Below are 10,899 nucleotides of genomic sequence, written 5' to 3'. Positions count from 1 at the left end.
ATTCTAAATTCTGTTAGAATTCAGTCTAATTCTACAGATGGATGTTCGCTAAAAGGAACCGAGACTGATGTGTTTGTGAAATATGGGCCAGAATGGGAACAAGATGGAGTCTTGACCTTTACTGCAAGATCCTGTTTGTTCATGCATGGTTTTAGTTGAAATGGCCACGCAATTAGATTATGTTCTCTATAAACTATATCCTATTACTAAAATCAACCAGTGCTTCACATTCAGATATCTACAATATCTTGGCACGGTGGGAACCAACCAATCATTTAGAAGAATCGGGAAAACATATAGCCTAGGGATGATAAAGAGAGAATGGCTGCACCCCAAGTAGTGAGGCTGATTTGGGAGTAGTTGTCTGAGTGTTGACATTGATGGCTCAGTGACTCTTCAGCGTGACAGAAGGTTGATCCAATTAGCTATTCCAGCAATCAAATTAACCTCCAACACATGATTTGCAGCCTACTCACTGTCTGACCCTCCAACGCAACACAACCAATGCTGCCAAACTCCACCTAATGATACTGATGCGATTCCCTCTTATCTACCTCATTTCATCAGGTCCTCTCTACCTCTCAACCTCCTCGCACCCCTCCCTCTCTTCCCCTGCATCTGTCCATCTCTCCTCTCCATCGGTCTACTGACTCTCCTTCGTTGCTCCAACACATGTCTTTTTCCCTACTTCTCTCCTCCTTTGCTCTCTTCCATCCCTTCTCATCTTCCTCCTACTCCATCCTCCTCCATAACTCTCCTCCATTCCCCTTCCATCACTCTTCCTTTCCTCTTCCAATATCATTAAAGAGCAACTAACTCTCACCAGGACTGTCATCTCATTGGCGGCCAATCCATCAGCTGAATGTTTGTATTGTCAGTTGGCTCTCCAAGGTCATATTTAAATTAATTCTCATAACATCCCTGCTGGTGAATTAGAGGTATATTACTGTATCCTTGAGCAAGGTCGGAACAGTAATTAGCAATAATGCAACCCTGCTTCAATGTGTAGATCAAACGACAGCTATGCAATGTGAAAATATGAGTACAATATGGTATTTACCATGGTGGGCAGCGAAGGGATTCAATGTCAGACATGATTTTGTGCAGCCGAGTATGTTTAAGTGTGTGTGTGTGTGTGTGTGTGTGTGTGTGTGTGTGTGTGTGTGTGTGTGTGTGTGTGTATATGGGTGCATACGTGTGTAGTTGTATGTGTGCATTTGTCAGTGTGTTCTGTGTGTGTGTGTGTGAGAGAGAGAGACATGCCACTTCAATAAGACCAAGAGTTGTTACAACCTCGGGGACCTGGTGAGGTTATAACTGCAGCGTCCGTCTGCCTCACCTAGCCCTGTTAAACCTAACTGTAGAGTCCCTCTGCTTTACCTGGCCCTGTTAAACCTAACTGTAGAGTCCCTCTGCTTTACCTAGCCCTGTTAAACCTAACCGTAGAGTCCCTCTGCTTTACCTGGCCCTGTTAACCCTAACCGTAGAGTCCCTCTGCTTTACCTAGCCCTGTTAAACCTAACCGTAGAGTCCCTCAGCTTTACCTGGCCCTGTTAAACCTAACCGTAGAGTCCCTCTGCTTTACCTGGCCCTGTTAAACCTAACCGTAGAGTCCCTCTGCTTTACCTGGCCCTGTTAAACCTAACCGTAGAGTCCCTCTGCTTTACCTGGCCCTGTTAAACCTAACCGTAGAGTCCCTCTGCTTTACCTGGCCCTGTTAAACCTAACCGTAGAGTCCCTCTGCTTTACCTGGCCCTGTTAAACCTAACCGTAGAGTCCCTCTGCTTTACCTGGCCCTGTTAAACCTAACTGTAGAGTCCCTCTGCTTTACCTGGCCCTGTTAAACCTAACCGTAGAGTCCCTCTGCTTTACCTGGCCCTGTTAAACCTAACTGTAGAGTCCCTCTGCTTTACCTGGCCCTGTTAAACCTAACTGTAGAGTCCCTCTGCTTTACCTGGCCCTGTTAAACCTAACTGTAGAGTCCCTCTGCTTTACCTGGCCCTGTTAAACCTAACTGTAGAGTCCCTCTGCCCTGTTAAACCTTTAGTCCTCTGCTTTACCTGGCCCTGTTAAACCTAACTGTAGAGTCCCTCTGCTTTACCTGGCCCTGTTAAACCTAACTGTAGAGTCCCTCTGCTTTACCTGGCCCTGTTAAACCTAACTGTAGAGTCCCTCTGCTTTACCTGGCCCTGTTAAACCTAACTGTAGAGTCCCTCTGCTTTACCTGGCCCTGTTAAACCTAACTGTAGAGTCCCTCTGCTTTACCTGGCCCTGTTAAACCTAACTGTAGAGTCCCTCTGCTTTACCTGGCCCTGTTAAACCTAACTGTAGAGTCCCTCTGCTTTACCTGGCCCTGTTAAACCTAACTGTAGAGTCCCTCTGCTTTACCTGGCCCTGTTAAACCTAACTGTAGAGTCCCTCTGCTTTACCTGGCCCTGTTCCCTCTGCTTTACCTGGCCCTGTTAAACCTAACTGTAGAGTCCCTCTGCTTTACCTGGCCCTGTTAAACCTAACTGTAGAGTCCCTCTGCTTTACCTGGCCCTGTTAAACCTAACTGTAGAGTCCCTCTGCTTTACCTGGCCCTGTTAAACCTAACTGTAGAGTCCCTCTGCTTTACCTGGCCCTGTTAAACCTAACTGTAGAGTCCCTCTGCTTTACCTGGCCCTGTTAAACCTAACTGTAGAGTCCCTCTGCTTTACCTGGCCCTGTTAAACCTAACTGTAGAGTCCCTCTGCTTTACCTGGCCCTGTTAAACCTAACTGTAGAGAGCTTTACCTGGCCCTGTTAAACCTAACTGTAGAGTCCCTCTGCTTTACCTGGCCCTGTTAAACCTAACTGTAGAGTGCCTCTGCTTTACCTGGCCCTGTTAAACCTAACTGTAGAGTCCCTCTGCTTTACCTGGCCCTGTTAAACCTAACTGTAGAGTCCCTCTGCTTTACCTGGCCCTGTTAAACCTAACTGTAGTGTCCCTCTGCTTTACCTGGCCCTGTTAAAACTGCAGCATCCTTCCGCCTCACTTCATTGACAGCTATTATGCTGCATTGACAACCAACCAGTAGGATCAACAAACAATTCTGCTCTTCTTTCTAGTTGTCCTCGGCAATGCAATCATGAGATATATGAAGCAAAGAGCATAGCATGAACCAGTTGTCCTCCACAATCATGAGATATATGAAGCAAAGAGCATAGCATGAACCAGTTGTCCTCCACAATCATGAGATATGAAGCAAAGAGCATAGCATGAACCAGTTGTCCTCCACAATCATGAGATATATGAAGCAAAGAGCATAGCATGAACCAGTTGTCCTCCACAATCATGAGATATGAAGCAAAGAGCATAGCATGAACCAGTTGTCCTCCACAATCTTGATTGTGTGTAGTCAAAGATATATGAAGCAAAGTGCATAGCATGAAAGCGTTTCATGGACTGTGTCTGTGTAAAATATACAGCCTCTACAGAATGTGGATTCAGCCCCGCTTTCCATCACTGTCCTCTCTCCAATACTGTTTTCATTTCATAGGCAAGTCTGTTTTGGGTTTTTTCACTACAGTGTGCCATATGTCCTGCTATGAAGCTGAGTAGGGTCTGATTCCTTGGATATCCAGCGTGCGTATGGCTGGCAGGGACAGGGAGTCACAGAGCAGAGGCATGTCTGTTCTCTGTTCATGTTGAACAGTAGTACTGTTGGAGAGTACTGCATGTCTGGGACTTCTGTATAACAGACCTGTGTTCAAACTCTATTGGGAATCATTTCAAATACTAGAGCTTGGCTTGATAGAGCTTGGCTTGATAGAGCTTGGCTTGATAGAGCTTGGCTTGATAGAGCTTGGCTTGCGCAATGAAGCCAATAGAACAAGCAAAACTGCAAACCCTGCCCATCTGTCACTCAAGGCAGTCTAAATCAAATGCTACAAGTTTTTGTTAGATTTCAAATAGTATTTCAATCCAGGTCTGGCATGTAAAGGGGAAAGCATGGAGCAGAGTGTATGTTCCGACCACTATTCTCATTGGGTCTGTCTCCATCCTTCATCCCTGTTAATTACTGGTACCTAAAACCTGGTGGATGCCCTCATCAGTAACAGCTTACCAGCAGTATGACAGTATCATTTATTGACTCGGTCCTCCAACAAAGTGCATTTCACAACTAAATGTGTGGGACACTCAGTGCTCTATCCTCAAGTTGTGATAGTCCTGTCAGTACAGTACAACACTCAACTGTACACTTGGTCCATCCATATTCATTCAAATAGACTGCTATTTTCTCAGGGAATCTAGTACAATAAGTCATTATGTTTGAAATCTGTACTGTACAGTGCATTCGGTGAGAAAAAAACAAAACATTGTTACATTATAGCCTCATTCTAAAATTGAATAAATAGTTGTTTTTTATCTCAGCAATCTACACACAATACCCCATAATGACAAAGCAAAAACAGGTTTTTAGAAAGGTTTTCTAATTATATATAAAAATATGGAAAAAGTCAAGGGGTCGGTCTGACTGTTGTATTTATGCACACTTGATAGGATTTCAGTAGGGCTGTATTTATTCACCGTGTGTATGATTTCAGTAGGGCTGTATTTATTCACCGTGTGTATGATCTCAGTAGGGCTGTATTTATTCACCGTGTGTATGATATCAGTAGGGCTGTATTTATTCACCGTGTGTATGATTTCAGTAGGGCTGTATTTATTCACCGTGTGTATGATTTCAGTAGGGCTGTATTTATTCACCGTGTGTATGATATCAGTAGGGCTGTATTTATTCACCGTGTGTATGATTTCAGTAGGGCTGTATTTATTCACCGTGTGTATGATATCAGTAGGTCTGTATTTATCCACCGTGTGTATGATTTCAGTAGGGCTGTATTTATTCACCGTGTGTATGATTTCAGTAGGGCTGTATTTATTCACCGTGTGTATGATTTCAGTAGGGCTGTATTTATTCACCGTGTGTATGATTTCAGTAGGGCTGTATTTATTCACCGTGTGTATGATTTCAGTAGGGCTGTATTTATTCACCGTGTGTATGATTTCAGTAGGGCTGTATTTATTCACCGTGTGTATGATTTCAGTAGGGCTGTATTTATTCACTGTGTGTATGATTTCTGTAGGGCTGTATTTATTCACCGTGTGTATGATTTCAGTAGGGCTGTATTTATTCACTGTGTGTATGAGTAGGGCTGTATTTATTCACCGTGTGTATGATTTCAGTAGGGCTGTATTTATTCACCGTGTGTATGATTTCAGTAGGGCTGTATTTATTCAGTAGGGCTGTATTTATTCACCGTGTGTATGATTTCAGTAGGGCTGTATTTATTCACCGTGTGTATGATTTCAGTAGGGCTGTATTTATTCACCGTGTGTATGATTTCAGTAGGGCTGTATTTATTCACCGTGTGTATGATTCAGTAGGTCTGTATTTATCCACCGTGTGTATGATTTCAGTAGGGCTGTATTTATTCACCGTGTGTATGATTTCAGTAGGGCGTGTGTATGATATAGGTCTATTTTCACCGTGTGTATGATTTCAGTAGGGCTGTATTTATTCACCGTGTGTATGATTCAGTAGGGCTGTATTTATTCACCGTGTGTATGATTTCAGTAGGGCTGTATTTATTCACCGTGTGTATGATTTCAGTAGGGCTGTATTTATTCAGGGCTGTGTATGATTTCAGTAGGGCTGTATTTATTCACCGTGTGTATGATTTCAGTAGGGCTGTATTTATTCACCGTGTGTATGATTTCAGTAGGGCTGTATTTATTCACCGTGTGTATGATTTCAGTAGGGCTGTATTTATTCACCGTGTGTATGATATCAGTAGGGCTGTATTTATTCACCGTGTGTATGATTTCAGTAGGGCTGTATTTATTCACCGTGTGTATGATTTCAGTAGGGCTGTATTTATTCACCGTGTGTATGATTTCAGTAGGGCTGTATTTATTCACCGTGTGTATGATTTCAGTAGGGCTGTATTTATTCACCGTGTGTATGATTTCAGTAGGGCTGTATTTATTCACCGTGTGTATGATTTCAGTAGGGCTGTATTTATTCACCGTGTGTATGATTTCAGTAGGGCTGTATTTATTCACGTGTGTATGATTTCAGTAGGGCTGTATTTATTGTGTATGATTTCAGTAGGGCTGTATTTATTCACCGTGTGTATGATTTCAGTAGGGCTGTATTTATTCACCGTGTGTATGATTTCAGTAGGGCTGTATTTATTCACCGTGTGTATGATTTCAGTAGGGCTGTATTTATTCACCGTGTGTATGATTTCAGTAGGGCTGTATTTATTCACCGTGTGTATGATTTCAGTAGGGCTGTATTTATTCACCGTAGGTCTGTGTATAGGGCTGATTTATTCACCGTGTGTATGATTTCAGTAGGGCTGTATTTATTCACCGTGTGTGATTTGTATGATTTCGTGTGTATGTAGGGCTGTATTTATTCACCGTGTGTATGATTTCAGTAGGGCTGTATTTATTCACCGTGTGTATGATTTCTGTAGGGCTGTATTTATTCACCGTGTGTATGATTTCAGTAGGGCTGTATTTATTCACCGTGTGTATGATTTCAGTAGGGCTGTATTTATTCACCGTGTGTATGATTTCAGTAGGGCTGTATTTATTCACCGTGTGTATGATTTCAGTAGGGCTGTATTTATTCACCGTGTGTATGATTTCAGTAGGGCTGTATTTTTATTCATTTCAGTAGGGCTGTGTCACCGTGTGTATGTAGGTCTGATTTATTCACCGTGTGTATGATTTCAGTAGGGCTGTATTTATTCACCGTGTGTATGATTTCAGTAGGGCTGTATTTATTCACCGTGTGTATGATTTCAGTAGGGCTGTATTTATTCACCGTGTGTATGATTTCAGTAGGGCTGTATTTATTCACCGTGTGTATGATTTCAGTAGGGCTGTATTTATTCACCGTGTGTATGATTTCAGTAGGGCTGTATTTATTCACCGTGTGTATGATTTCTGTAGGGCTGTATTTATTCACCAGGGCTGTATTTATTCACTGTGTGTATGATTTCTGTAGGGCTGTATTTATTCACCGTGTGTATGATTTCAGTAGGGCTGTATTTATTCACCGTGTGTATGATTTCAGTAGGGCTGTATTTATTCACCGTGTGTATGATATCAGTAGGTCTGTATTTATCCACCGTGTGTATGATTTCAGTAGGGCTGTATTTATTCACCGTGTGTATGATATCAGTAGGTCTGTATTTATTCACCGTGTGTATGATTTCAGTAGGGCTGTATTTATTCACCGTGTGTATGATATCAGTAGGTCTGTATTTATCCACCGTGTGTATGATTTCAGTAGGGCTGTATTTATTCACCGTGTGTATGATTTCAGTAGGGCTGTATTTATTCACCGTGTGTATGATATCAGTAGGTCTGTATTTATCCACCGTGTGTATGATTTCAGTAGGGCTGTATTTATTCACCGTGTGTATGATATCAGTAGGGCTGTATTTATTCACCGTGTGTATGATCTCAGTAGGGCTGTATTTATTCACCGTGTGTATGATATCAGTAGGGCTGTATTTATTCACCGTGTGTATGATATCAGTAGGGCTGTATTTATCACCGTGTGTATGATTTCAGTAGGGCTGTATTTATTCACCGTGTGTATGATTTCTGTAGGGCTGTATTTATCCACCGTGTGTATGATTTCAGTAGGGCTGTATTTATTCACCGTGTGTATGATATCAGTAGGGCTGTATTTATTCACCGTGTGTATGATATCAGTAGGGCTGTATTTATTCACCGTGTGTATGATATCAGTAGGGCTGTATTTATTCACCGTGTGTATGATATCAGTAGGGCTGTATTTATTCACCGTGTGTATGATATCAGTAGGGCTGTATTTATTCACCGTGTGTATGATATCAGTAGGGCTGTATTTATTCACCGTGTGTATGATATCAGTAGGGCTGTATTTATTCACCGTGTGTATGATATCAGTAGGGCTGTATTTATTCACCGTGTGTATGATATCAGTAGGGCTGTATTTATTCACCGTGTGTATGATATCAGTAGGGCTGTATTTATTCACCGTGTGTATGATTTCAGTAGGGCTGTATTTATTCACACTTTGAGAGCTGCTCCGTCCTTTCTTATACATCGCTCCGTCTCCACATCTCCACTCAGCCTTCCTCTCTGTGTAGGGTTACAACATTCCAGTAACTCTCAAAATTCCCACATTTTCCAGAAATCCTGGTTGAAAGACTCTGGATTTCCTGCTTATTGCCACCTGATTCCAGGAATATTCCAACCTGGATTTTCTGCTGGAGCAGTGTTAGGGTTGTGTGTGTGAGTGTGTAGTGTTAAACCTACTGTCACTTGGGCAGCGAGCAGAGTTAGACCACAGCAGGAGGAGAACACAGATGGCTTCTTAAATATTCATGGGAGTCCATTTGTCAGCTATGTGTGTTGGAGCTAGTGCTGCTTGAGAGAGAGAGAGAGACATTGACTTTTTGTCTTCGTTTAATGAAACACTTATTTAATTAATCATTAATGATGTGCCTTCACTCCTGTTAAGCTCCCAATTTTCCTTACTGTCACGGTTTTCATATGGTGAAGGAGAGTCGGACCAAACTGCAGCGTGTATATTGCGATCCATGTTTAATCACACAACGTAACACGAATCCAAAACACAAACTCTACAAAACAATAAACGTAGTGAAAACCGAAACAGCCTTAACTGGTGCAAACTAACACAGACTAAGGACATCAAGACACTCAGGACAATCACCCACAATACAACCAAAGAATATGGTTCCCAATCAGAGACAACGATAAACACCTGCCTCTGATTGAGAACCACTTCAGACAGCCATAGACTCTCCTAGAACACCCCACTAAGCTACAATCCCACTAAGCTACACACCACATACAAAAACCCATGTCACACCCTGGCCTGACCAAATACATGAAGAAAAACACTAAATACTTCAACCAGGGCGTGACACTTACCTTACTGCATAGGTTGTAGAGGGCTTTACATCCCACCCCCTCAAACTCCCCCAGGCTCAGAGTGTTAAAATCTAACAAGTCCTCCAGACCCCCTTGCCAGTCCCCAGTCTCTGCAGTGGCGGAAACATTGGTGGACCCGCCCCCTTTGGCTGCTCAAACATCCCCCTTACCGACTCACAGTGCCTCCTGGACCCTCCTTCACAAATCTCTCCAGCAGCGTAAGAGACATTATTCCTGTTTGTTGTGCCAGGACTTCTGGGGTTTTCCACTCCTCCTCTCCCAGCAGTCGCAGGTCACCCAGTCTTAGTAAACCCGCTGCCATCAGTTGCCTCTGCAGGGTGGCCGACTGATCCGATCTCAAAGGGATGGCTGGATTGTGGAAGATATACTCCTCCCACAGCCCAGGCTCCACACCCCCTTCTCGTGTGGGCCTTAGCAGCTGCCAGGCCCTCAGCACTGCAGAGTAGAAATCAGAAACTTGCTGTACTCAGCTTCTCCAGCTTCATGAGGAACAGCTACCGGTCCAACCATAATCCGACAGCTATCCTCAGCAGCGCTCATGTTGGTTCCCTCCAGCCGACATCAGTATGGTACAGCAGGCTCTGAACCACCTTTAGTCGGAAAGCAGCCACCCTACTCTCCAGTTCCACCAGGCCCTGTCCTCCTTCGTGGACGGTCATGTACAACACTGCCGCCCTCAGCCAGTGATGGCCCGACCAGAAGAGAAACAATCCACCAGCTTATGTTGCAGGTCTGCGAGCAGGGAGGTGTTGAGGACAGCCAGTGTATGCCACAGGGAAGATGCCACCAGGTGGTTGATTATCAGCACCCTTGACACTTGGAACAGGAGCCACCTCCACCTGGCCAGTCTTCACATCACTGCCTGTGACAGCCCCTCACAGTTCTTCCTGACCCACCTCTCCGAGCCCAGGCATACACCCAACATTTTAAGCCATTCACAACCCCACTGCAAACCCCCTGGAAGCAGAGGGACCCTATCCCCTCATAACAGAGCTTTGCTCTTGCCCCAGTTTACCTTAGCTGACGAAGCTCCCCCAAACGCCTTCAGACTAGTCTCTAGTGCCTGCATATCCTGACCATCCCTAACCATCACAGAAATGTCATCTGCATACGCTGACACTGCTATGCCTGCCAACACACCCCATGCCTGTCCAGCACACTCCTGCATAGCAGGCCCCCCAAAAAGTCTCCATGGCTCGTATAAATGCCCCGATAGAAGGCATCCTTGTCTAATGCCCAGTCTCACCCAGACTGGCCTACTGAGCCCCCCTCCCACCTTGAGCTTACATGACGCCCCAGCAAATAACAGCTTCACACAGGTCAAAAACCTTTCCCCAAACCCAAAAACAGACATCACATTAAAAAAAAAGAAAAATACTCATAGTCCACTCTATCAAAAGCCTTCTCTTGATCTGAAGAGACCAGTCCAAAGTTCACACTAGAACCTCTCGACAAGTCCAACATGTCCCTGATTAAGAACATGTCGTCCGTGATTGAGCATCAAGGTACAAAATAGGTTTGGTCATTGTGTATTATAGAGTTCAGATGGGACTTCAGTCTGCTAGAGAGGACCTTGGCAAATATATTGTGGTCTGCACAGAGAAATTCCACAGGCATCCAGTTCTTAAGTTCACACAAATCTCCTTTTTTGGGCAGGAGAGTCAGAGCTGTCCGACGACAGCTCATCGGCAACTCACCTACCCCGATGCATTCACACAACATGCAAAAAAAGTCCAGTCCAATTATTCCCCCAATTTTTTTTATACAACTCCACTGGGAGTCCGACCCCCGGTGCACGGCCATGGGACATCTGCGTTACAGCCACTGCCAGTTCATGGGACAATGCATGAATGTCCATTTCATCCCTCTGTGCCAGAGAGAGCTTAGGG

This window comes from Oncorhynchus keta, chromosome 25 (genome assembly GCF_023373465.1).
Source record: "Oncorhynchus keta strain PuntledgeMale-10-30-2019 chromosome 25, Oket_V2, whole genome shotgun sequence".
In the NCBI taxonomy this organism is placed as follows: Eukaryota; Metazoa; Chordata; class Actinopteri; order Salmoniformes; family Salmonidae; genus Oncorhynchus; species Oncorhynchus keta.
The sequence above is the reverse complement of the archived record's forward strand: the minus strand, read 5'-3'. Positions refer to the sequence as shown.